The sequence below is a fragment of the Pseudorca crassidens genome, chromosome 2, assembly GCF_039906515.1.
Source record: "Pseudorca crassidens isolate mPseCra1 chromosome 2, mPseCra1.hap1, whole genome shotgun sequence".
NCBI classification, from domain to species: Eukaryota; Metazoa; Chordata; class Mammalia; order Artiodactyla; family Delphinidae; genus Pseudorca; species Pseudorca crassidens.
Genome location: NC_090297.1, coordinates 136,005,320 through 136,029,864, shown reverse-complemented (window position 1 = coordinate 136,029,864; position 24,545 = coordinate 136,005,320). Strand labels below are relative to the sequence as shown.

General features: G+C 46.0%; 1 long non-coding RNA gene across 1 annotated transcript in view; it reads right to left on the bottom strand.

Moving 5' to 3' along the window:
* Positions 1–23,412, bottom strand: part of LOC137219768 (uncharacterized) — a 103,548-nt gene extending 80,136 nt beyond the window's left edge. The window contains exon 1 of the long non-coding RNA XR_010941235.1: positions 22,990–23,412. This is a non-coding gene — a long non-coding RNA (uncharacterized lncRNA). The remainder of the gene's footprint in view (positions 1–22,989) is intronic.
* Positions 23,413–24,545: the final 1,133 nt, after the last annotated feature.

The window sequence follows — 24,545 nt, the reverse complement described above, 5'->3', positions numbered from 1 at the left end:
CACAAGCCAGCCCCTGCTGAAGCAGTGGAATAAGCAAGGCTGAATTTAATCCGTGTCTAGACGACAGGAGAGGAAGGCAAGGGTGTTTCATTGTTCTGAGAAGTCAAGGCAGCAGAATGAGATGATTTGGGTTGTCAACCTGCCAGAATGACCTCTGGAAATGACAAACTTTCCCAACTACTGCCTCAGTAGACATCCAGTGAGCAACAGAGGCCGGCACCAGACTCCGTATCTCACAGCTGGGCGCTGGGGTACGCTCCGAGCGGTTTCGGGTCCATCCCTGCACAGACCCAGAGCAGCCAGGCTGGGGTTTCAGTAGGGAAGACTGGGATGGAGCACAACCCTGAAGGAGAGACAGAAAGACTCCTCCTGGAGGTGGGACAGGAGTGTGGGGCTGGGAGGCAAGGACAGTGATTGGAAGAGCCCGGATGAGAATGGGGGGGGGCCAGGTCCAGCCCCACCCCTATGAGCTCAGGAGAGCATCTCAATCTGCCTGAATGACAATTACTTCCTCCTTAAAATGGACATGAATAAATACCCTCTTTGTTAACATCTCAATGTAATTGTAAGGATCAAATGAAATCACATACATAAAAGAGCTTTTTAGTAAGATGATAATAATGGGCTTGAAAGAGGTCCATTACTCAGAAAGTAAAAACAGATAGTAAATCATAGGCCAGATTTGGAATAAGTGGCAACATCTGGGAGGATATTTTCCTTGCAGGACACTGTAGCACCCCAGGCCAGGAGGGTGGGACACTTGTAGTGACTAAATGTCTAAGAGCACAATGAGATCTCTAGTAGTAAAAGAGGAAGGATCCTTATAATAACAAATGAAAACACAACTAAAATGCTAGGAACAAATTTAATAAGAAATATGCAAGATGTATGAAGACACGTTTCATTTAAAACACTACTTAAGGACAAAAAAGAACTTGAACAAATGGAAAATCATAACACGTTCATGGATAAAGAAATTTAACATCCTGAAGACGTAAATTCTCCCTAAAGTTTACTTATGAGCTGAATGCATTCCCAACATAATCACCAATAAGTTTGGGAGAGAGCTAGATAAGTTTAATCTAAAGTTCACATGGAACAATAAATAAGCAAGAATATCCAGGAAGGGCTTCCCTGGTGGCGCAGTGGTTGAGAGTCCGCCTGCCGATGCAGGGGATATGGGCTCGTGCCCCGGTCCGGGAGGATCCCACATGCCGCGCAGCGGCTGGGCCCGTGAGCCATGGCCGCTGAGCCTGCGTGTCCGGAGCCTGTGCTCCGCAACGGGAGAGGCCACAACAGTGAGAGGCCCGCGTATTGCAAAAAAAAAAAAAAAAAAAAAAAAAGAATATCCAGGAAAATTCTAACAAAGAAATGTTATGAAAGATTAACTAGTCCCCACATATTGAGGCACATTATAAAACTGCATTAATTAAAACATGCATTCTAGCATATGAATGGACAAATGGATCAATAGAACAGAATTAAAAATGTAGAAAGAGACCCAAATATCTATAAGAAATATATTTCAGATCACTGAGGAAGTATGAATAGTCGATAAATGGTATTGAGACAACTGAGTAGACATATGGGAAAAAATTAAGTAGGATCCTTCCCTCAAGTCTTATGCCAAAATAAATTATCAATGAATCAAAGAGCTAAAAGTAACAAATGAAACCCTAAATAGCATTTTTAATGTCTAATTTTTGTAGTTGTGAAGGACTTTGTTAGCAATATAAAACCAAAACACAGTAATAAAAAGGCTGATACATTCAACTACATAAAAACTGTCATAAAAACATAAACAACTTCAAAAGCCAAACGACAAATTAGAAAACTACTTTCTGCATCTATACTGCAAAGGACAAATTTTCTTAACATATAATGACAAATTAACATGAAAAATATACAAAGGATATGAATGACCAATTCACAATGAGGAAACATAAAGGGCTCTTAATATCTGAAAAGATGTTCAATATCACAATAAGAGAAATACACATTTAAACTAGGAGATACCATTTCTAATATCTTAGATAGTCTAGAACCAAAAAAGTTGGATAACACACTATGTTGCCAAGGATGCAAGGAAACAGCCACCATGTTGGTAAATGGATAAACTGGTACAACTTCCATGGAAGGCAAGTTGGGACTACAATGCAAAGTTTTAAACTCACTCTTTGGCTCCACAGTTCTACTTTTAGGAAATTTTCTTCATGTATATTTGCATATGTGCAAATGACATCTTTATATGTTTATTCATTGAAGCATTAATAGCAAAATATTACCCCAAAAAAGAAACCTATATGTCCTTCAAAAGGGCATCAGCTAAATAAATTATGGAATGTATATAGCCTTTGAAAAGAGAGAGGCAGATTTCAGTGTCCTGATCTGGAAGGATCTCCAAGATCAAGTGGAATTTTGATCAAGTATTTTCTTAAGTGGAAAAATACCTAGGTGCAGAACAATAAGTTATGTATGTTACTATTTGGTTCTGAGAAACTTATACGTTAAAATTTTATTTAGACATATATGGAAATGGAATGATACATGAGAAAGTGCTAACAGTGGTTACTTTCTAGGATGGGAACTAGGTGGCTGGGGGAAATTTTAAATAAAGAAAAAAATTTTAAATAAATACACTGAAAACTATAAAACACTACTAAAAGAAATTAAAGAAGATACATTAAAAGACTTAAGAGTCTTAAGATCTCAATACCGCCCAAAGTGATCTATAGATTTAATGCATTCCCTATCAAAATCCCAACAACAGTTTTTGCATAAACTGAAAAATCAAGCCTAAAATTTATACGGAAATTCTAGAGGCCTTGAACAGCCAAACAATCTAGAAAACAAGCAAAGTTAGAGGCCTCACACTTCCTAATTTCAAAACTTACTACAAAACTACAGTAACCAAAACAATGTGGTACTGGCATAAAGACAGACATATATATCAATGAAATAGATTAGAGAGTCCAGAAATAAACCCTCCCATATACGGTCAGACGATTTTCAACATGGGATCCAAGACTATTCAATGGGGAGAAGACAGTATTTTCAACAAATGGTGTAGGGAAAACTGGATATCCACATGCAACAAATGAATTTGGACCCTTAGCTTACACCATATACAAATAATAACTCAAAATGGATCAAACACCTAAATGTAAGAGCTAAAACCATAAAACTCTTAGAAGAAAACATAGGAAAAAAACTTCATGACATTGGATTTGGCAATGATTTCTTAAATGGGACACCAAAAGAAAAATAGATAAATTGGACTTCATCAAAGTTTAAAACGGTTGTGCATCAAGGGACACTGTCAACAGAGTGAAAAGACAATCTACAAAATGGTAGAAAATATTTGCAAATCATATACCTGATAAGAGTTTAGTATCTGGAATATATAAAGAATACATACAACTCAACACCAGCAACAAAACAAGCCAACTCCATTTTTTAATGGGCAAAGTAATTGAATAGACATTTCTCCAAAGATATACAAATGATCAATAAGTGCATGAAAAGATGCTCAACATCATTAATCATTAGGGAGATGTGAATCAAAAGCACAGGGAGATACTACTTCATACCCATTAGGATGGCTATTAATAAAAAAAATTTTTTTGAACAGGAAATAACAAGTACTACTGGTAAGGATGTGGAGAAACTGGAACCCTTGTACATTGCTGGTGGAAATGTAAAATGGTGCAGCCACTGTGGGAAACAGTATGGCAGTTCTTCAAACAAATTAAACTTAGAATTACCATATGATCCAGCAATTCCACTCCTGAAAGTAGGGACTCAAACAGATATTTGTATACCCATGTTCATAGCTGTATTATTCACAATAACCAAAAGATGTAAGCAATCCACGTTTCCATCGGTGGATAAATGGATAAACAAAATGTGGTATATATACATACAACAGAATATTATTCAGCCTTAAGAAAGAAAGAAATCCTGACACATGCTGCAACATGAATGAACCTTGAAGAAATTATGCTAAGTGAAACAAGCCAGTCACCAAAGGACAAATATTATATGATTTCACTTATATGAGGTACCTCAAGTAGTCAGATTCATAGAGACAGAAAGTAGGATGGTAGTTACCAGGAGCTAGGGAAGGAAGGAATGAGGAGTGATTGTTTAATGGGTATGGAGTTCCAGAGTTTGGGAAGATGAAAAATTTATAGAAACGGAAGATGATTATGGTTGTACACCAATGTGAATGCATTTAATGCCACTAAACTGTACACTTAGAAATGGTTAACATGGCAAACTTTATGTTATACATATTTTACCACAATAAAAAATAAAGAGAAAGAAAGAAACATTAAATAATATACAAAGAAGAGTGAACTCTAGAGTCCACACTTCTGGGTGTGAATCCTCACTACTTCCGTTCATAGCTATGTCACCTTAGAAAGGTACTTAACATTTCTAAGATTGTTTCCTCATCCAAAAACATGGTAATAAAAGCACTGCCTACTATATTGGGCTATTTGGAGGCACATAAAGGGCTTAGAGCAGTGCCTGCCACACTGTTAATGCTTAATAAGCAGTAGTTCCTCATTCATAATTGTCTTAGACATTTATTGAGCATCTATTAGATTCAGACATTATGCCAAGTGCTGGGAACACAGAGAGGGATAGGATGGATTCCTGCCTTTAAGAACTTCACCACTTGGTAAATGGGACCTTAACTGATTCTACCTTCATGCAGCCCTCACTGTAGGAGTAAGTGTTGAAATAGTCACTATGGAAGTACCCTTCAAGAAGAGAAACAAGAGACTCAATTAGACTGAACGCTCCAATGAGACCTATCTGAAAGTAGAATGAGCTACCCTGAAAAGCAGTGAGGCAGCCTGAATAGCCGCTTCTCAGACACATAGCAGGAGAGACTTGGAGGGTTAGACTAGGTGATCGTTGGGGTACCATCTGGCTCAGAGAGTCTCTGATGCTACAAAGTGAGGACAAGCACTGACTGATGAGTGGCCTGGCTGGGGAAAGGCTCCAGGGCATCAGCCTCCCAGACATCACCACTTCATGACATCATCCAAATTCCCCCCAGCAGGCACCTGAAGTCTCCAGATGGCAGGTGTGGATTCAAATTCAAAATGACAGACACAATTTTCACATAGATGAATGGAGAGGCACCAAGGCACACTCATCCCTGGATGACAGACAGAAGGGAAGAAAGGCCCAAAGAGGTCACTGTGGCCTTTTTCTGGGCCAGCATGAGCTCCAGAATAAAACACTGAAGCAGGATTCCTCAGTGAAGACGTGGAAGAAAACACCCCGATGCTGGCTGTGAATACACTGAGGGTCCCCACACCAGCCCCCAGCTCTGAGACACCCCAGCTGGTCTAGCAACCCGGAGGAGTCAGACAGCTTATTTTTTTTTTATTTTTGCCCGCATTGGGTCTTCGTTGCTGCGCGCGGGCTTTCTCTAGTTGCGGCGAGCGGGGGCAACCCTTCGTTGCGGTGCGCGGGCTTCTCATTGCAGTGGCTTCTCCTGTTGCGGAGCACGGGCTCTAGGCGCGTGGGCTCAGTAGTTGTGGCTCGCGGGCTCTAGAGCGCAGGCTCAGTAGTTGTGGTGCACGGGCTTAGCTGCTCCGCGGCATGTGGGATCTTCCCGGAGCAGGGCTCGAACCCGTGTCCCCTGCATTGGCAGGCGGATTCTTAACCACTGCGCCACCAGGGAAGCCCCCAGAGAGCTTATTTTTTAAGGAAAGGGAACAGAGGTCTGTTTCAGAGGGTGGAGGGGTTCGAGGGTGTCCTGCATGGAGGGAGAGGGAAAGGCAGGACTCCCCTCACCATCTTGGAGCTTCACCTACAGTCCAGACCAGCTGCAGCGGGAGTCGGGGTGGAGGAAGAGGAGAGGCAGGGAAATGCTCCTGTGTGGTCTCAGCCGGGCAGCTTCCCTATTAGGGTCTCAGGGTAGAGACGATCCACCTTCTCTTGGCTGAGATCTTGACTTTCTTCTTCCCTGGCGTGCAGGGGTGGAGGGAACAAGTAGTGTGATCAGGTAAGGCCTCACTGAGCAAAGACCTGAAGGTGGTGAGGGGCAAGCCACACAGATATCCGCAGAAGAGCACCCCAGGCAGAAGGAGCAGCAAGGGCAAAGAACCAGAGGCAATGAGTGTGCTTAGCATAATGGGGACAGCAGGGAGCCTGTGTGACTGGAGCAGGGAGACACATGGGAAGAGCTATAGGACATGAAGTTAGAAAGGCAAGGGGTGGAGGTGGGGTTCAGGCCCTGTAGGGTTCTGCAGGCCACTTTAAAGATTCTGGCTTCTACTCTAAATGAGATGGGAAGCCCATTGAAGGGTTCTGAGCAGAAGAGTAAGATATCCTGATTTATGGTTTTTAAAGGGTTCCCTGGGCTGCTGGGTTGAGAATGCACTACAAGTAGGGTGGCATGACCACCTGCTTCAGTTAGTAGCAGGTGGTTGCAACAATCCTGGGGAGGGGTGACAATAGCTTGAACCAGGTTGGTAGCAGTGGAGGTGGTGAGAAGCAAATATATTTTGAAGGAGGATTTGCTGACAGATTGGACGTGGGGAGTGAAAGAAAAAGAGATATTAAGGATGACACTAAGATTTTTTGGCCTAGATCCTGGAAGGATGGAGTTTCCATTAACTGAGATAGGAAAGACTGAAGAAGGAGCAGGTTTTATGGGGAAGATCAAGCATTCATATTTAGACATGTAAGGTTTGACATTTCTCTTAGACATCCCCGGGGGAAATGTTTCATGGGCAACTTGGAGAGACACATGCAGGGTTCACAAAGAAGACCAGGCAAGAGCTACATAGCTCATATCTTATTAAACATATTTAATATATATTTAGCTAAATACGTACACATTTAGAAGTCATCTATGTCTAGAACCCTGGAGAAGCGATTCAGATAAAGAAGAGAAGAGGTCTGAAGACTCAGCCTAGGGGAATCCAAGACTCACAGATTGATTGATTAGGAAAAATTAACAAAAGCCACTGAGAAGGAGTTACCAATGGCAAAGAAGAACCCAGGAGAGGTGGTGGGTCATGAAGTCAGGTGAAGCATTTCACAAAGGAGTGAGTGATCAGCTATGTCAAATGCTGCCAGTAGGTCAAGCATCTCAAGATGAGAACTGGAAGCAGAACAGAGGATTTAGCAACAGGATGGTCACTGATGATCTTAGAACAATTTTGGCGGAGTGGGGCAGAAGGGAGCCTCATTAAAGAAGGATCAAAAAGAACGGAATAGGGCTTCCCTGGTGGCGCAGTGGTCGAGAGTCCGCCTGCCGATGCAGGGGACACGGGCTCGTGCCCCGGTCCGGGAAGATCCCACATGCCGCGGAGCAGCTGGGCCCGTGAGCCATGGCCGTTGAGCCTGCGCGTCCGGAGCCTGTGCTCCCCAACGGGAGAGGCCACAACAGTGAGAGGCCCGCGTACCGCAAAAACAAAAACAAAAAGAACGGAATAGCCAAACAGTGCAGGGAAAAATCTCTCTTTGTAAGTGATTCCAGCTAATAAATGAAAAAGGAATGACAGGATTAGGATATCGGTAGGCATTGTGCAAGCCCATAAGGAAATAAACAATCCAGGCAGGGATCAGCAAACTATAGCCCTTGGGCTATATCTGGTCTGCTTGTTTTTGTAAGTAAAGTTTTACTGGAACTCACCCGTGCCCATTCACTTATGTATTGACTCTGGCTGCTTCCACACTACAATTGCAGTGTTGAGTGGTTGTGATAGAGACCCATGGCCCACAGACTAAAATATTTACTGGCCATAAATAGAGAAAGTTTTCCAACTCTAACCCAGGCATATAATCCTCAGTGACTGCTGACGTCACATGAAGGGAAACAACCAGACATTATGTGCCTCTGATGGAAATACCTACCACCCCCTAGGAAGTAATCTTACAAAGTAACAAAAAAGCAAATCTGAACCAGATGGAACTAAATGCCAGCTTACAGGAACTACAGGGAACAAAAACATTCAACAACCGATGGGGATGCAACCACCTAACTCCAGAATGTAGGAAAATCCACAGAAAATATGACCAAGTTTCTTCAACAAATAAACCACGAGGCTGAGAAACAAGTGGGGTGAAGTAACCTACAGATAAATGACTTAAGAAACCTTTCAACAAAATATGAGGTGTGGCCCTTATTTGGATCCTGATTTAAACAAACAAACCACTTCTTAAAAAATAATACAATTGGAGAAATCTGAACACCAACTAGGTATCTGAAGATACTAAGAAATTATTGTTAATTTGGGGGAGTGTGGTAATGCTATTATGGTCTTTTTCTAATCCATTATCTTTTAGAGTCTAGTACTTAAATATTTATGGATGGAGTTATATGATGACTGGGATTTGCTTCAAAATAATCCAGTGGGGAGGTAGAGTAGGGAGATTGAGGTAAAAAAAGTTGGCTATGAGTTGATAATTACTGAAGCTGGGCTGTGGTCACCTGTAGATTCATTACACTACTCTCTCTACTTTAGTATATGTCTGAAAATTTCCACAATAAAAAGGTACTTTAAAAAGAAGAGAATAAAGGGAGAGAATTTGGACCCAACAAGTACAAGAAACTCTTTGGAGGAGTTTTTTTTGGGGGGAATTGTACTGCGTTAAGAAGCAAAATGGAGCAATTTCTGGAGGAGGAAAGAAGAGTTTTCAAAACATGGTTGTCTCCTTAAGTAGGGAATTTGGGATTGACAGATACATACTACTGTATGTAAAATAGATAAACACCAAGGACCTACTGTGTAGCTCAGGGAACTAAATTCAATATCTTGTAATAATCTTTAATGGGGAAGAATGGAAAAGAATATATATGTATATATACATATATATATATACACACACACATATACATATATATATATACACACACATATAAAACTGTACCCCTGAAACACTGTAAATCAACTGTACTTTTAAGAAGGAAAAATAATAAAAACAAACAAAAATTTTTTTAAACAGTGACATGACTGGGATAAGAACACAATTCTAGACTTACTGTGGTGGTAATTTCTCAGTGTACACAAATATCAAATCATTATGTTGTACACCTGAAACTAATAAAATGTTATCTGTCAGTCATCTCCACTAGACTCTCCCTTCACAGTCCCCACAGCTTCCACTGGAGCTTTCTTGCCTCTCCCTGGCTGCTCTCCTAAGTAACATATTTGGTTTCTTCTGAGACTTCCCACTCTGAGCCTCTAGGTAGCCAGTCAGAAGGTGAGTCTCTGATCTTGAGAAGCTGCCCTCTACCTGCACAGTCAAGTCTAACCACAGCTGAAAAGTTAACTAAAAGACAAGAAGTGTGGGAACATGTAACTCAGAGGATGTGAGGGCCTTAAGGATACTCTGGTTCAGAGAAGAATAAGGAGGGCAGGGGCAAGGGCTGGGAAAGATGCCAAGTACTTGCTGGAGGAGATGAGACGCTGGAAGATGGGCAAAGAGGAGAGAGCAGTGCATTTTAGGAAGGAAAGTAACACGAGCAAAGGCTGAGACCAGAAGGGAAGCCCCTTCCACAGAATTCACGCTGGAAAGGACTGGGAAGGATGTCATCCACCCTCCATGCCACCCTCTGATGTGTCCCTGTGAATTACTTCCCATGGGCCACAGTGACCCACAGCCAACTTTCTGGGCATCAGGGCTCACAGCTATGGAAGGGAGACGCTGTCCCTGTGCGAGGCGGGAGGCACTCTCAGAGACGGAAAGTCTGCACGATGAGAATGGAGACGCCCCTGGTGAGTCCTGACACCAGAGAGATGCACTGGCAAAGGTGGGGCCCAGGCCGACCTCTCCATCTGGCATCTCTGTCCTCTGAGTTCTGCCCAGTCCTCTCGTGGATGACTCACGATGCTGAGAATATTCTCCATCTGACGTGATCCACTCAGACTCCAAGGAGGATGGGCTTCATGAAGCTCTGGCGTCCTGATATTGTATGAATATTTGAGGTATCCATTTTACCAGGTCGAGTCCACAGCCTTCATCAAATTTTCAAGGGATTCTATGACTCCAAAGGTTAGGAACCACACGACTAGAGGCTTAATAATGGTTTGATGTACTGGATCTGGGGTGAGGTCTGAGGTATAATTACATCTGTTGGGACTCCTTCAAAGGTCCTCCTACCTCTCAAAATAGAAGATTGCTTCAGGATCAATGAAAACAAGAATTAAAATTCTCCAATGGCAGGCTAATAGCAATGCAAACCTCAAGTACCCTCTACCTTTATAGGCCAAACAAAACAGCAACCTTATCAGGAGCTACTTCCCACATAATAGCTGACATTATACACATTTCAAGCCATACGGTTTACAAAGCAAGTAAACAAAGCAAGTATTTCACTGGTACTTGCCACGTCATGCGGGATCTTAGTTCCCTGACTAGGGATCGAACCCAGGCCTCGGCAGTGAAAGCGCCAAGTCCCAACCACTGGACCGCCAGGGAATTCCCCTCATTTGTACTTTATATTTGGACTTTGAGAATTTTGCTCTGAAAATTTTAAAAAGCAGACTAAAACAATAAAATGGAGTGCAATTCGTATTTTTCACAGAATTGTGTTTGTCTTAATGGTTTGAACGGCCTCTACAAATTGGCATCCCCCAAATCCTCACAACTTTACATCCCCATCAAAGGTATGACTATAAAGGATATGGGACCCAAGACGACCTTGACTCTCTGCCTCCCTCAAATATTTTATATGTTCATTTAATCAACTTTTATGGGTGCCTAGCGGGCTTGAGGTTCTGAGATGCCACAGGATAGCAGAGGAAGAGGGTGGGCCACGGGTACCTCGGCAGTGCCCAGCCAGACCTCTTGCCTACCGTTCTGCCTTCTCTCCCCTCCCCACAGAGTTCAGCGCCATCCCCTGATCTTAAACAAGTCTCAATCATCTCTAGCTAATATTTGTCGATTGCTTATACTGATTCAAACTTCACACAAATCCTATGAGGTGGGACCTACTCCTGTATACATTTAAGGAAGCTGAGATTCAGAGAAAGTAACTCACCTGCTCAGAGCCGCTCGGGAATGAATGGGGACGCCAGGACCCGATCTGAAAGCTGCCTGACCCCAGGTTGGTGCTCTAAGCCCTCTACCACAGAACTGAGTCCCCATCCACTTGGTTACTACTCGTCTGACACCCTCTGGACTCACCCATCCACAAAGAAACCCTGTCACAGCGACCTGGGCAGCTCTATGTTTCAACAGCAGAGTTTCAACAATTCTAGGATGCCAGCAAGCCTCGCCCCACCGCACAGGGGAGAGAGCAGGACAAAAGCAGGGGCCCGAGCGGCTGGAGCCATGCATCACACTTGGGCTGTGTCCGCCCAGTTCCCCAAGCACCTTTCTCGGGCTCACCTGGCCAGGTACTCCACCCTGCTTACTCCCTGGCCAGCCAGCCTTACCACAATGAGTAATGCCTGTTGTGACATTTCATTTGAGATGCCTCCGCCTTTCATTTCAGTCATAATGAGCTGGAGGCAGGCAGAGAAGAAGGAAAGGGACAGAACTGGGAGGAGGTGGCCACGGCAGGGAGAGGGGGCGGGCAAAAGCCAGATATTACAGGCCTGGTTCCAGACCACTGCAATACAGCAAATACTGCAGGGGAGGGATAAATCAGGAGTTTGGGATTAACATATACACACTACCTTATATAAAACAGATAACCAACAAGGGCTTACTGTATAGCACAGGGAATTCTATTCAAGGTCTTGTAATAACCTATAATGGAAAAGAATCTGAAAAAGAATAGATTTATATAATATGTATAACTGAATCACTTTGCTGTACATCTGAAACTAACACAACATTGTATATCAACTACAGATCAATTTATAAATGAAGGGAAAAAATAAAGCAAATATTGCAATAAAGCAAGTCACCTGAATTTTTTGGTTTCCCAGTGCCTATAAAAGGTATGTTTACACTATGCTGTAGTCTATTAAGTGTGCAATAGCATTATGTCTAAAAAACAATGTACACACCTTAATTAAAAAACACTTTATTGCTAAAAAAAAATGCTAACCATCATCTGAGTCCTCAGTGAATTGCAATATTTTTGCAACAGTAACATCAAAAATCACTGGTCAGAAATAGAGACACAGAAGTAGAGAGAATGGACATATGGATACCAGGGAAGTGGGGGGAGGTGGGAGGAATTGGGAGACTGGGATTGACATATATACACTACTCTGTATAAAACAGATAACTAATAAGAACCTACTGTATAGCACAGGGAACTCTACTCAATGCTCTGTGGTGACCTAAATGGGAAGGAAACCCAAAAAAGAGGGGATATACATATACGTATGGCCGATTCACTTTGTTGTACTGTATAAACTAACACAACATTGTAAAGCAACTATACTCGAATAAAAAGTAATAAGAAAACAAAAATCACTGGTCACAGATCACTATAACAAATATAACAATAATGAAAAATTTGAAATATTGCAAGAATTATACCAAAACGTGACACAGAGACACGAATAAGCAAATGCTGTTGGAAAAATGGTGTCAAAAGACTTGCTCCACAGAAGGTTGCCACAAACCTTCGAATTGTAAATAACACTCTATCTGTAAAGTGTGATAAAGCGAAGTACCATAAGACAAGGTACAGCTAATGAGAGATGAGTTAGGAGGCTGCTGTGTCATCGAAGTAAGAGATGATGGTGGCTTGGTCTAGGTGGGGGAGCGGGGAGGGGTGTGTAGATAAGAGTGTGGATCCAGAGGTATTCAGGCAGTTACACTGTCAGGATTTCATAATGGATTGCCGAAGGGCATGTAGAGGTGCAGGTATCAACAGTGACCCTGGACTTGTGACTGGATGAAGGTGCCACTCATCAAGACAAGAAAGCTGGAGGAGTAGATTTGGTTGTAGAGATCAAGAGTTCAGTCTGAAAGTATTAAGTCTGAGACAGCCAAGTGGAGACATTACGAAAGCTGATGGATCTAGAGGTCCAGATCTTAGAAGAGAAGTCTGAGCTGGAGGCATAAATTAGAGACTTGCAATAAACTGTTTGAGTAATGGCCCTGTAGGTGGCTGTGAGAATGTGCCTGGCAGACGTCTAACTACAGGGTGCTTAATTGACCAAAAACCCCAGCTGCTGGGCTCTGAAATCCATCACCGAATTTGCACAGAGGGAGCAGGACAGGGACGCTAAGGCGGGCCCACTCCTGGGAGACACGGGACCCCTCTGATGGCTGACTTGGGCTGGAGAGCTTCCCAACAGCCTTGCCGAGCATCCTTAGATTGCAGAGCAGGTTGAGACCCTGGTACCGACCTTCTTCTCTCTACCCATCACTCAGGGTCAGACTTGCACGGTGCTCTGATAGTTCTTCCAGCCTTTCCCAGCTCCCTCCCCATTACGTTTCATAGGAGTTTCCCCCCCAACAAAATCTTTGCACATTTAATCTGATCTTGGTGTCTACTTTGTTGGAGGACCTTCCCACAGCAAATCTCACCTTGACCCTGTGCCTTGCTTTAGGCAGTGAAACAATAGCAAATGTGATACAAGCGGAGTATTGAGAAAGGCCTGTGCATCGGGGATTGCCTTCTGGGGATCGCCTTCTCTCTGGCTTCTGGGAACCCTTCCACAACCATGTGAACAAGCCTTGGCTAGCCTTTCTGAGGATCAGTAACCAAGAGGAGAGAGGCTCCAGCCATTCCAGCTGTCTCACTGCCTCAGCTGATGACCCATACATGTAAGTGAGGCCAAACTAGACAATCCAACTCCAGGCACGTTGGCCCAGGACAAGCAAACTTACCCAACCAACCCAGGGAATTGTGAGAAATACTAAATGTTTGCTGTTTTAGACTACTGAGTTTGGGCATGACTTATTATACTGAAAAAGTAAACTTACATAGGAGTCTGGGGCATAAGATGGTACTCAAAGCCATGGGAATAAGTTGGTCCTATCATGGACTCATGGATCCTGTCCTCAGGCTCCCAATCCAAAACCTTTCATAGGGCTCTTTCCATTGGCTAAGTCCCTTCTGAAAGTTTATTTAGCACTTACTATGTTCCAGAGCGCATACTGAGGAGCCATGGGTATACAATTACAACTGAAACACACTCTTTATCCTAAAGGAGAAAAATGGGGGAACCGAAGAAAACCCTTTTTCAACTTTCTATTTATTAAAAATTACTGGATACAAAGTTAGCAGGACTATAGAATCTACCTGGATTCTTCTACTTCAGGCTTCATGGGACCACTTTCAAACACACACACACACATATACACACACTCACACACACACATACACACACACTCACACACACACATGCTCACACACACTCCATGGTACCGCAGCCTTCAGTCAACTCACCACTTTCTCTGAGCGAAGTTGATGGGTTCTTGCTGTCATTTCAAAGTCAACAAATGATAAAAACTCTGTTGAAGTCACAGTTGGTGAGTGTAATGACCCAATCACAGGGAAGATGGTACACAACAGAGGGAAGGAGAATCAGGATTGGTCGAAGGTTCCAGAGTGGCTTCTCTACTTGTTTACATATTCAAGAAATTTATCAGTCACCTGCTAAGTGCAAAGCTTTGAGGAGACATAGATAAAAGAAACAATTCCTGCTCTCAAAGCTTTCACACTCTAGGAAAGAGGCTGGCAATGACAACAATACAGCACAAGACACTGAGAGAGTACAAAGGAAGAGGTTCTGGCACAGCTTGAAGAGAATCAAGGAAATCTTCCTGGAATAAGTAACTGAGTTTGATAGAACAGGCAAGGATGAGCCAGGCTCTTTGAGGAGGGGCTAGGAAAGGTCACGTTGAACTAGCACTGGTGAAGGTATTAAGGCTTAATACAGGAAGGCAGGTCTAGGTAACTGAAGTAGTCCAGTAGGGCAGAGTACAGGGAGAAAATGAGTGGAAATATCTAGAAACAAGACTGGAGAGGCAGGCAGGGGGTTAGACCATGAAAGGCTTTACACATCATGCCATACATACTTTATTCTGAAAAAAGGAACCATGGAGTGGTGTCAAAAGAAAGCATGACATACTCACATTTGCACATTAGAAAGATGGTTGTGGCCACAGTACAGAATATGGAGATAAGACAGGTGCAGTAGACCAGGAGAGAAATGATGAGTGCAGTGGTAGTGGAAGAAGGGAGAAGGGCCGGAATTCCATGGCATTAAGGAGGAACAGTCAGCAGAATGTCCTCACTAACAAGAGGTAGGTGAGGAGACAAGGCAAAAAGGAGGAAGTCGAGTCACAGGTAACATCCATATTTCTGGCCTGGTCAACTGAATGGATGGTGGTACCACTTGCTGAAAGAGGCTCTATGAGAAGAAAACGAAATTTTGTAAATGATGATGGGTTTAGTTTGGGACAAGGTAACTTTGAGATACTGTGAGGTGTTGAAACAGAAATGCCCAATAGTCAGCTGGAGAGAAATTCTAACATACAAAAGAGAATCCTGGGTTGGAAAACAAATTTGGAAGTCATCATATGGCTGATGGCTGAAGCAAAGGGAGGGGTTAAAGTCCCTCTAGGAGAGTGTACGGAGACCAGGGAGCTCCTATATTTAAGGATCAGTCACTCAGTTCTCATCTGGAGGAGGAACCCAGCCAGAGCTAACCAGAGGGCAGATTACCAAAGCAGTGAAAGCACCCACAAGATACCACCACCTACTGAGCTGCTCCAGCTCTCTTCTCAGAAGTCTATTGTAAATGGCCAGGGGAGCAACTAACACTAAGGTGTTAATGGTTAGTAATAGATGTCTCCAGATATATTTGCATTTTAATTAGGGGTATGAACTTCATAGTGATGCTGGCTTTGGAGCCAATGCTTGGATTCTAATCCAGGGCTCTACCACCTACTGTGATCTTGGATTCTAGAGGCCTTTGTTTGCTCCTATAAAAGCAGGAATAACAATGTTTCTATCTCAAAAGGTATAAGATGTAGCAAGTTTCTGGTGCACCCCTTCATCTATGCCTCTAACAGTTGTTCTCAGACTTTAATGTGCATCACACTCACCCAGTCCCAGGTTCTGATTCAGGATGTCTGGGCTAATGCTGATGCCGCTGGTCCAGGAACCACACTTTGGGATGGGATGTTCTACTTAAAGGACTCCTACCACATGAGTGAATGCCCACTCATATGTACCCAATAAACTGGTCTTGAGGCCCTAGAGAAGGGCTGTGGGATGGGAGCTCTAGGTCCTCAGTGCAGGAAGCATGACAAAGCAATGGGAAGGTGAGGGACAGGGACAGGCACCCAGTCTTCTCCCTCAGCTGTCACCCAAGACATCTCAAGGGCTACAAGTTGGGTGATTCACACCTGCAGGTTTGAAAAGCCGTGACTCACGGGATTCAGCAGGTGGGCTGCATTGACTCAACCCCAGGGAGGGTGACAGGGAGGGGAGCAGGTCTATAGAGTCAGCAGAATGGACTGAGGTCCCCTGGACACCCAATGAGCCAGGTTCCAGACTGGAGGGAAGACAGAGATGCAGCGGGGCTGGGGGAAGGCAAAGGTTTCGGACGCATGGGAAGGGAAGCCTTGCAGCCAGCTGTGGAGGGTGAGAGGGAGCTTATGGCCTCTCTTCACAATTTCAGATAAGGTAGCCTCTGCTCTGGGTTAAGAAGACACTGAAAAGCAAGAAAAGCGATCTGGAATTTCCCCGGCAAGTCTACACTCACAGTACTGCCCGTTCTTCTTCATCCCTCTGTGCCCTAGTGATGTCCAGGGAACCTGCTCTGCTCTCCCCAGGGCATCATGGACGGAAATCACCAGCAAAGCCCAGTAGTGGCGTGGCAAGAGTGGATGGAATATTGTCTTCTTTCAACAAAGGCCTGTCACAGACATCATCTTATTTTATTTCTTAAAAATCCCCTCTGAACTCCCAGTTTTAGATACATAATTTTTTCAACCTGCAATTACTACCATGCTAGGTACTGAGACTGCAAGTATTAATTAATCACAATGCTTGCCCTCAAGGAATTTTGCCAGATGAGATATAAAATGTGCTACATTTATTACGTAGTCTATAAGACACTTTCATATACAATGGTACTTATTCCTCATAACGGCCACATTATGAGATTTGGTGACATGGATCCTATCTCATTTTTTGCCATTCTATCTTCAGCTTAAATATTACCTCTTCAGAAGCCTCCCTGACGTCCAACCTAAAGAGCTACCCAATCAGGTGCCTCGTCACCCTATATTCATTTTCTGAGTGACATGTATCGCAGTGTGATTTTTTTAAATCAATTTACTAGTCTATTTATTGTCTCTCTCTCCCTGCAATAGAATAAAAGTTTCACAGAAGTGGGAAATTTGTCTGCCTTGGTCACTGCTGTATTCCCAGTACCCAAAGCAGTGCCTGGCCGAACAGGCACTTAGGACACATCTGCGGAAGGAAGGAGGGTGGGGAGAGCAGGTGGGAGCGGAGGAGGGAGGGGAGAAGCACTAAGTGGCAGAGCTGAGGCTCACAGCTGGGGCTTTGCCCCTCCCCCCCAGCCCAGGCTCCTTCCCATCCTTGGGGAACCTTGGGGGGGCCACTCTGGGCCAGTGCCAAGGTTCTGAGGTTGATAGGCTGACTTTCTTTGCCTGGACACAGAGGCAGAGGTACCCAGGACTCTCAGACTTCAGCACTGAACAGCTCATTAACCCCGAGGCAGAGATCTGACAAAAAGAAAATCAGGGATAAGTGCTCACCTGTCATTACACATCCCTTCTCTAAAGAAGGCCTGGAACTCCGTCTGTATTTAGGATCCTTACACTCAAGAAAACATCAATCAAGGACCAAAGAAGTCAAGAGAGATTCAATTTACTCTCTTTTCAGAGGCAGAAATATAAAATGATCTCCAGTACTTTTTAAATTAAGAACTCCTATTCAGTAATACAGCAAACAAAAAAAAATCGATTGCATGACTAGGTAAGAGGGAGACACAAAGAAGAAAGAGAAGTGGAGAGAGAAGGGATGGAAAACAAAATCACAGAACAGTCATTGCTCTTAAAATGGAAAGGGGCCTCAGATGACTGTTGGGTCCAGGCCCCTTCTCTCCAAGATAGGCTACCGGGCCTGTTTATTGATAAAGTAGCTGAGGCCTAGGGGGCTAAGTGGTTTGCCCATGGTCTATAGCCAGTAAAGACTGGGGCAAGACCAGATAACACATCATTTGGTAAAAGAAATCAAAATTTCTTCAAAGGACTGTACTTAGAGCTAGAAACCAATTCTTTGAGAGAACCATGTCATTTTTAGCTTTATTTTCCCATTTCTCCCAGCAAAAGGCCTTGTACACATCTGATTCATGGGGGAACCCCAAAAGATACATAAAGGAGGCATAAACACAGATACAGCTTTCTGTATCAAGTTACATTTGATACAGAAAGAAAGCTGTATCAAGTTACATGTCTGCAACTACAGTGACATCTCCATCATTAAAAGTTGCGTCCATCAGTGTAGCCCTAGATTGTGTTACTCAGGTTAGAAATTACACAAAAGCCCACCAGGCTGGATGCCCTGCTCTGCCACAGGCTGCAGTGCCTGCCCGGTATCCAAGACAGCGTCACACCTTCCTCTTGGGCCCCAGTTCTGTGCCCTCCCCCAGCACCCATTCAGCCGCTGCCGCCACCCCTAACCCTACAGTGAGAATCTGGAGCATTCTCTCTCTGCCCCAACCCCAGGCTAGCGTTTATAGGGGACAGATTGTTTTTCGAGTGAGGTCAATGCAGTTGCAAACTCTCTGCGATCCCAGAGGATGTGTCTTTCGAAGTGCTATGTGAACACAGAAGGGAAGGCCTTTCCTTGGTAAAGCCCAATTCTGTTCCAGAATCTCATTCATTGCCACCCCCCAAGTCCACACATGTACAGCAGACAGCAGAACCCTTTAGAATCCTCATGTCAGAGATGAGGATTACACTCCTAACACGTTTTCCAGGTTACAGGGAAAGAGGTACCCCACTTCTTTGCTTCTGCCAGGAAGTTTCTTGATTTGCACGTAACCCACTCTGTACTATAACAAAGAGCTTTGTAATGGGCTTCTTGGTTCCAAATGGCTTTAGTTTGTTACTATACAATGGCCTCGATCCAGGCTCCCTACCATACTGCAAGTCCCATAAAGACCAAGACCATGTCTCCTTTCTCTTTTTCTTTTTGTAGACCACCTTCTTCCATCCTCCTGCCTACCACCGCTGCCCTTCCGCCAGCGCTCAGCTCATCATTCAGGGAATACTGCAGATGCTGGTTAGCACAGTGTGGTATTTCCCGCTCTTCCCAATCCTCTGTCACTTACTGCGGGTACAAGGAAATACAACTTCTTGGGGATTCAAGACAACACAAGGCAGACAGGAGGGAAGGCCAGATAAGCCACCCCATTTTTCCAGACCAGAACTGGGCTGAGGCCTGCCCACAGGAGGCCAGGGGCAGTCACTGCTCCTCCCCACGACGTCTCTTTCATGGCCCCTCCACCTAACTCCTATCCATCAGCCTCCTGTGCTTCCCCCAAGCGAGCAGTGGCTCCGCCTAGGATTTATGGAGCTCAGAGCCCAAAGCTACGCTGAACTGTGGGATCTTCAACTGCTGGAGCTGGGAAATACCTGTGGAGCATCTGCCCAGTCTTCATCTTCAGGCAAGTGAAATGAGGCCCAGGGCAGTTCGTGACTTGCCCAGGGTCACATGGCTCCTTACTGGGGCTCAGTTGGGCTAGAAGTCAAGTCTCCCCGGCCAGTGCTCCTTTATCCACCCCACTCTCACCTGATAACGCCCTGTTTCGCCCAGGCATGCTGTTCTTGGTCTGATTACATACTACGGGGTAAATAGGAAGGATGAGCAGGTGGAAACAAGGTCTAGAATTACCTGCTTAAGGCTCTATTTTTGCCTCAATGATAGAGAAAGGATCTAAAGGACCAAACCAAAACACTTTCAGCTGGGAACGGTCAGGTTCCCCTGCTGGTCTATAGAGTTGCTTCTGGGCAAACCAAGGGGCGGGGAGGCTTTCTCCAATTCTAGGCCATTGTCAGTCTCTGAGACAACTGGACTCAGTCAACTGCGATCCTGAGAGAGGCAGGCTTCAATAACTACGGTGTAGACAGACCCTCAGTACCAGATGGTGACACCTGCTCTGCGCATCCATGAGCCAATCCTCTCAGCACAGGCATTCACAGGCACACTGGAGCGGGATCTAGGTGAGAGGGTCCTCCAGGGATGGTCCACGTGGCAGGGCAGGGGGTGGAGCACACAAACTTCACAGATACCAAGAAAGGACGATGTGGACAGAAAGAACAGGGGCAACACGAGTCAAGAACCGGGCGGGACGGACAAGTGGACTGTCTAATCCACCCTACCCTGAAACCATCCATCGCCCCCAGACCCCCAAACAGGTTGCACCACATGTGTGAGCCAAATACTGACCACGTCAACTTCAACACAAGGAGGTACCCATTGCATGGAGAGAGTCAGCTAGCCTCTGGGTGAACCTGAGCAAGTTACTTAACTTTCCTGAGCTCCAGTTGCCTCACCTATAAAATGAGGATACCTACTTAATAGGATTGGATACGGATTAATTATGCTAAAGTCTGGAAACTCTTTGCTCTAGTATCTGGAAAATAACAAGCACTTAATAAATGATAACTAAACTGTTGAAGCCCTGCAGGGACCCGGCTGTCTGACAGACTCTTGGGCTCCTAAGGGGCTGGAAGTGTTACTGACACATCCCCTAAGAATCCTCATCACTCCCTCACACAACCCAGGAAGTAAAAGCCGGGCACTTCCCTGCAATAGGATGCTTCTTGAACATATATATGTTCAAAACCTGTACGTGTTCAAAACCCAGACACATATAGGATTCTTTCCTCTCCCCTCTCCTCTCTCACACCCAACACACACACCACCCCCAGCCTCAGGACAGCTGAGGAGTTCTGACAGCAGTGATCCAATCACTCAACCGTGGGACTCTGAGGGTCACTGTATATCATCCTGCCATCAACATAACACTCACAAATCCTGGCAGAAGGATGGCCTCCTGGGAGCCCAGTCACAAGGAAGCAGTCAGAGGGACAGAAACATGTAAATCATTTCCATGGAAATCACCCTCTACTTGTAACTCCTGCAATCAAAGCATGAAGTTCCCCTCTGGAAGTGGGATTTTTGAAGGGTTTCGTGGAATTGAGGAAAGAGGAGTCGTCACGGGAAAGAGATCTGTATTCAGCACTGGTTTCTCAGAGACAACGGAAATAAAGTCCATTTGCAATTTGAGTCAGGGAGAACCACGCCAATAAGGAAGGTGCAAATCCAAATGACATGAAAGCATGGCATGTTGCCTCATGAACTGTCCCTCACTCTGACTGTATAGTCACTCTCAGGGCAATCATTCATCCCTATCTGTCTAGACAGTCTCTCTTGTCCCTGTCTAATTATTACTAATGTCTCTCTCTACTCTCAAAAGTGTCCCAGCTTGGACAATAAATTATATGATTACCCAATACTACAAAGTGGTTAAAAAAAAAATACATCTTAGCTGGCCAGAGACAAAGCACGTGAGAGAACAGCAGAGCGGAATCAAACAAGAAAAGGTCATCTCCTTCTAGGCTCTAGAGATGGCTGCACAACCCGACCAGACCCACACATTTGCAGAAGGGGAATTTCTATTATTTTCCATTAGTAACTCCTCGTGGAACTGTCAACTGGGGAAGTTTTCCCCAGTGCCTACCCTAGCTCCCAGTCCCAGTAAAGAAAACCCCTTTTTTGTAGCTCAGGTGTCCGTGGAGTCAAAGCGATGCTCTTATTTAAGCGTCAGAAACATCTTTCCTTTCATGAAAACATTTCTCTGAGTGCAGGTCTCACAGTCTCTAGTCTGGACTAAACTGCTTGGCTTCTCCAGCCCTTCCGCTGACCATGATGTCTCTGAGACACAGTGTGGTTCTTGAACCCCAAGAGTAAGAAAGAATTAATGTTCCAACACCATGGCCTCCAAAGGTAAGAGAGAGTGAATCATTACAATCCCCCAGATCTCGGTCATTCACCCACCTACGCAGCGTGAACCACCTGCACGCTGCTCGGAGCGGCCCGAGTCAGGCCTGGTGAGAGGGAGGATCCCTCCTTGGGCAAGTGGCCAAAGTGCCACCTCAGTCCCCAGAGTGAGACGGCGGAAGCCTCGATCTCAGGGGGATGTGGTAGAGGAGGCGGTAGTGTCCCCCATCATTCTCTCCTGGGCACGGGCACAAAGCAAAGAGGCTCAGAGAACTGGGTGTTCATCCCTGGAAAAGGACATGCAACTCACCCTCTCGTAGGGAGACCCAAAGCCGGTCAAAAAGCAAGTCACTCTAAATAGCCCGGCTTCTTCTCCGCACTCCCCTTCCTCCGAGGCCCAGTTCCCGGCTCTCTCCCAGGATAGGGTCCGCTCGCCAGCCCATCCGCCTGGTCGACCCGAGGCTCCAGAAACACCCCAGCCTAACCTGCACCAATCCCGGGACGCTTCCAACGGCGCACACAGCTTCCTTCCCAGAAACTTTGCTGGAAGCTTAGCCCCTGCTCAGCGAGCCTTCCCCAGGAGTGCCCCCCCACCCCCGCAGAGAACTTCCCGACGGCGGGGACTGGCAGAGCCCCGGCTGCCGGCCGGCACCCCCTCCTCCGAGCTTGGCTGCGCTCCCCTGGCGGCACGAGGCTCCCTCGCTGCCGGCTGAGCGAACACGCAAGCACGAACGAGGTGCCAGCCCCGGACGCCCTGACAAGCAGCACACCCCTCACACCCCAAAACGCCCACCGCGCGGGGGCTTTCTCACGCCCGGGAAACGAACACGGAAGTTGCAAAGAAAAGGGCAGCGCGTGGAGAGGAAGAACCGGCTCAGGGGAAGGTTTGGGCAAACTAGGAATCTCCACGGTCCATGCAACGCCAACAGGTAGCAGCACCGGGGACACGGAGCTGGGCGCCCGGCGCCGGGGAGGGTAGCACAGCCCCAAAGACTGCGGGCGCCAGGGCGCAGACGACCATTTCCTGGGTAGCAAGAACCGGGGCTTACCTTGAATTAACGCAGAGTCCCGCGCTCGGATGAATGAGGAGAGTGTGCTAGTATTTCCGAGACATCACTGAATTATTTTCAAAGGGCACACGGGGAGCGGAAGGGGCACGGGGAGAGGGGGCAGGAGAGATGGTGAAATTGAAGGGGGAAGGAGGAATCAGGAAAAAAGAAGAGGGGGGCGGGCGGGAAGGCAGGAGGAGGGAAAGGAGAGAAACAGAGAATAAAATGAATAAAAGAGACGGGAGACAGTTCGCGGGGAAAAATCTGTCTCCTGCCCACACAGTGGAAAAGAAATGTCTGATAATCAGAACGAGAGCTCGCACACATGCCCCCCAGAGGGGTCAGACGGAGACGAGAAGACTGGAGCTGTACCCAAACAGAGAAAGAAATAGCAGTCGGGCCGGGCAGCACCGCGAGGCGGGAGAGTGCGGAGACGGACGCCGGCGGGAGCGCGCACAAGGGCTGCGGGCGGGGCCGGGGGCTGGATCGCGTGCGGGAGGGCGGGGCTCGGTGTAGTAAAAGGGCCTGGAGGCGAGAAATTTCGGTCGGGGTTTCTGTGGAAAAGTTCAGTGACCTCAGACTTCCACGGGCGACTTCCACTCGAGAACACCGTCCCCGTTTGTGGGCAGGAGCGGCACCTCCCAAGGTTCCGCCGGTGGACCTCACCGCGGCCCCAGGGTCCTGGCCGTTTGCCTCGCTGGCCCGGGAACCTTGATGGAAGAGCGTGATTCCCCCTGACGGGAAACAGAAGCGAATGGAGGCTTTACGGATCAAGTTGAGGGAGAGAGGGAAGTGTGGGAGGACCAGTACCTGAGCCAGATGCTGCCCAAGGAAAGGGGACCCCCGCCCGAGTGGGGAGCATCTCTGATGCCTCTGGGGGCACGTAAAGGCTCTCCGAGGGTGGCCAGGGGCCAGAAGCGAGACTCTGTTCCCCAGGGGTAGTTCAGGGGCACAAAAAATTAACAACCCTAAAAACAGTCGGACTGGCATATCTCCAAGGCTTTCTAGACTTGAATCCCTCGGAGGGCTCCCTCTCCCCCCATTTCTCTGGCTCTTTGCCTATCTTTTCCTGGATAGTAGCAGAAAGGCCTCCCAGAACGCTTGCTGGTGAAGACCTCAGGTCCCACCAGCCTATCTCTTCAATCCATGTAGGTCCCCAGAGGGGCTTTGCCAGGTGGCTATACTCAGCTGCCCACCTTCCACCAAAAACTCAGAATCAGAGGGCACAGGGCCCCAGAGAGAGAAAGGAGAGGCAGTAGGACTGAAAAGGCCAAGAAGAGAAACAGAAAGGAAGAAGAGAAGGAGGAGAAAGAGCAAGAAAGGAGAGCATTCTCTCCTCTGTAGCTCTGGTTCCTTAGGCCTGGTCTTGGCACAGAAAGATGGGGCAGGTTTTCTGAAGACTTCCTTTGGGGGTTGCCAGAGTTGAATGAAGACATTCAGCCTTTCCTACTTAGCTGTGAGCTATGGCTAAGAGCAGGGATTTTATTTAGTCAACTTTGTATGCTCTACACCCACCTACCCAGGGCCTGGCACATCTCAGAAAACATGCATTGACA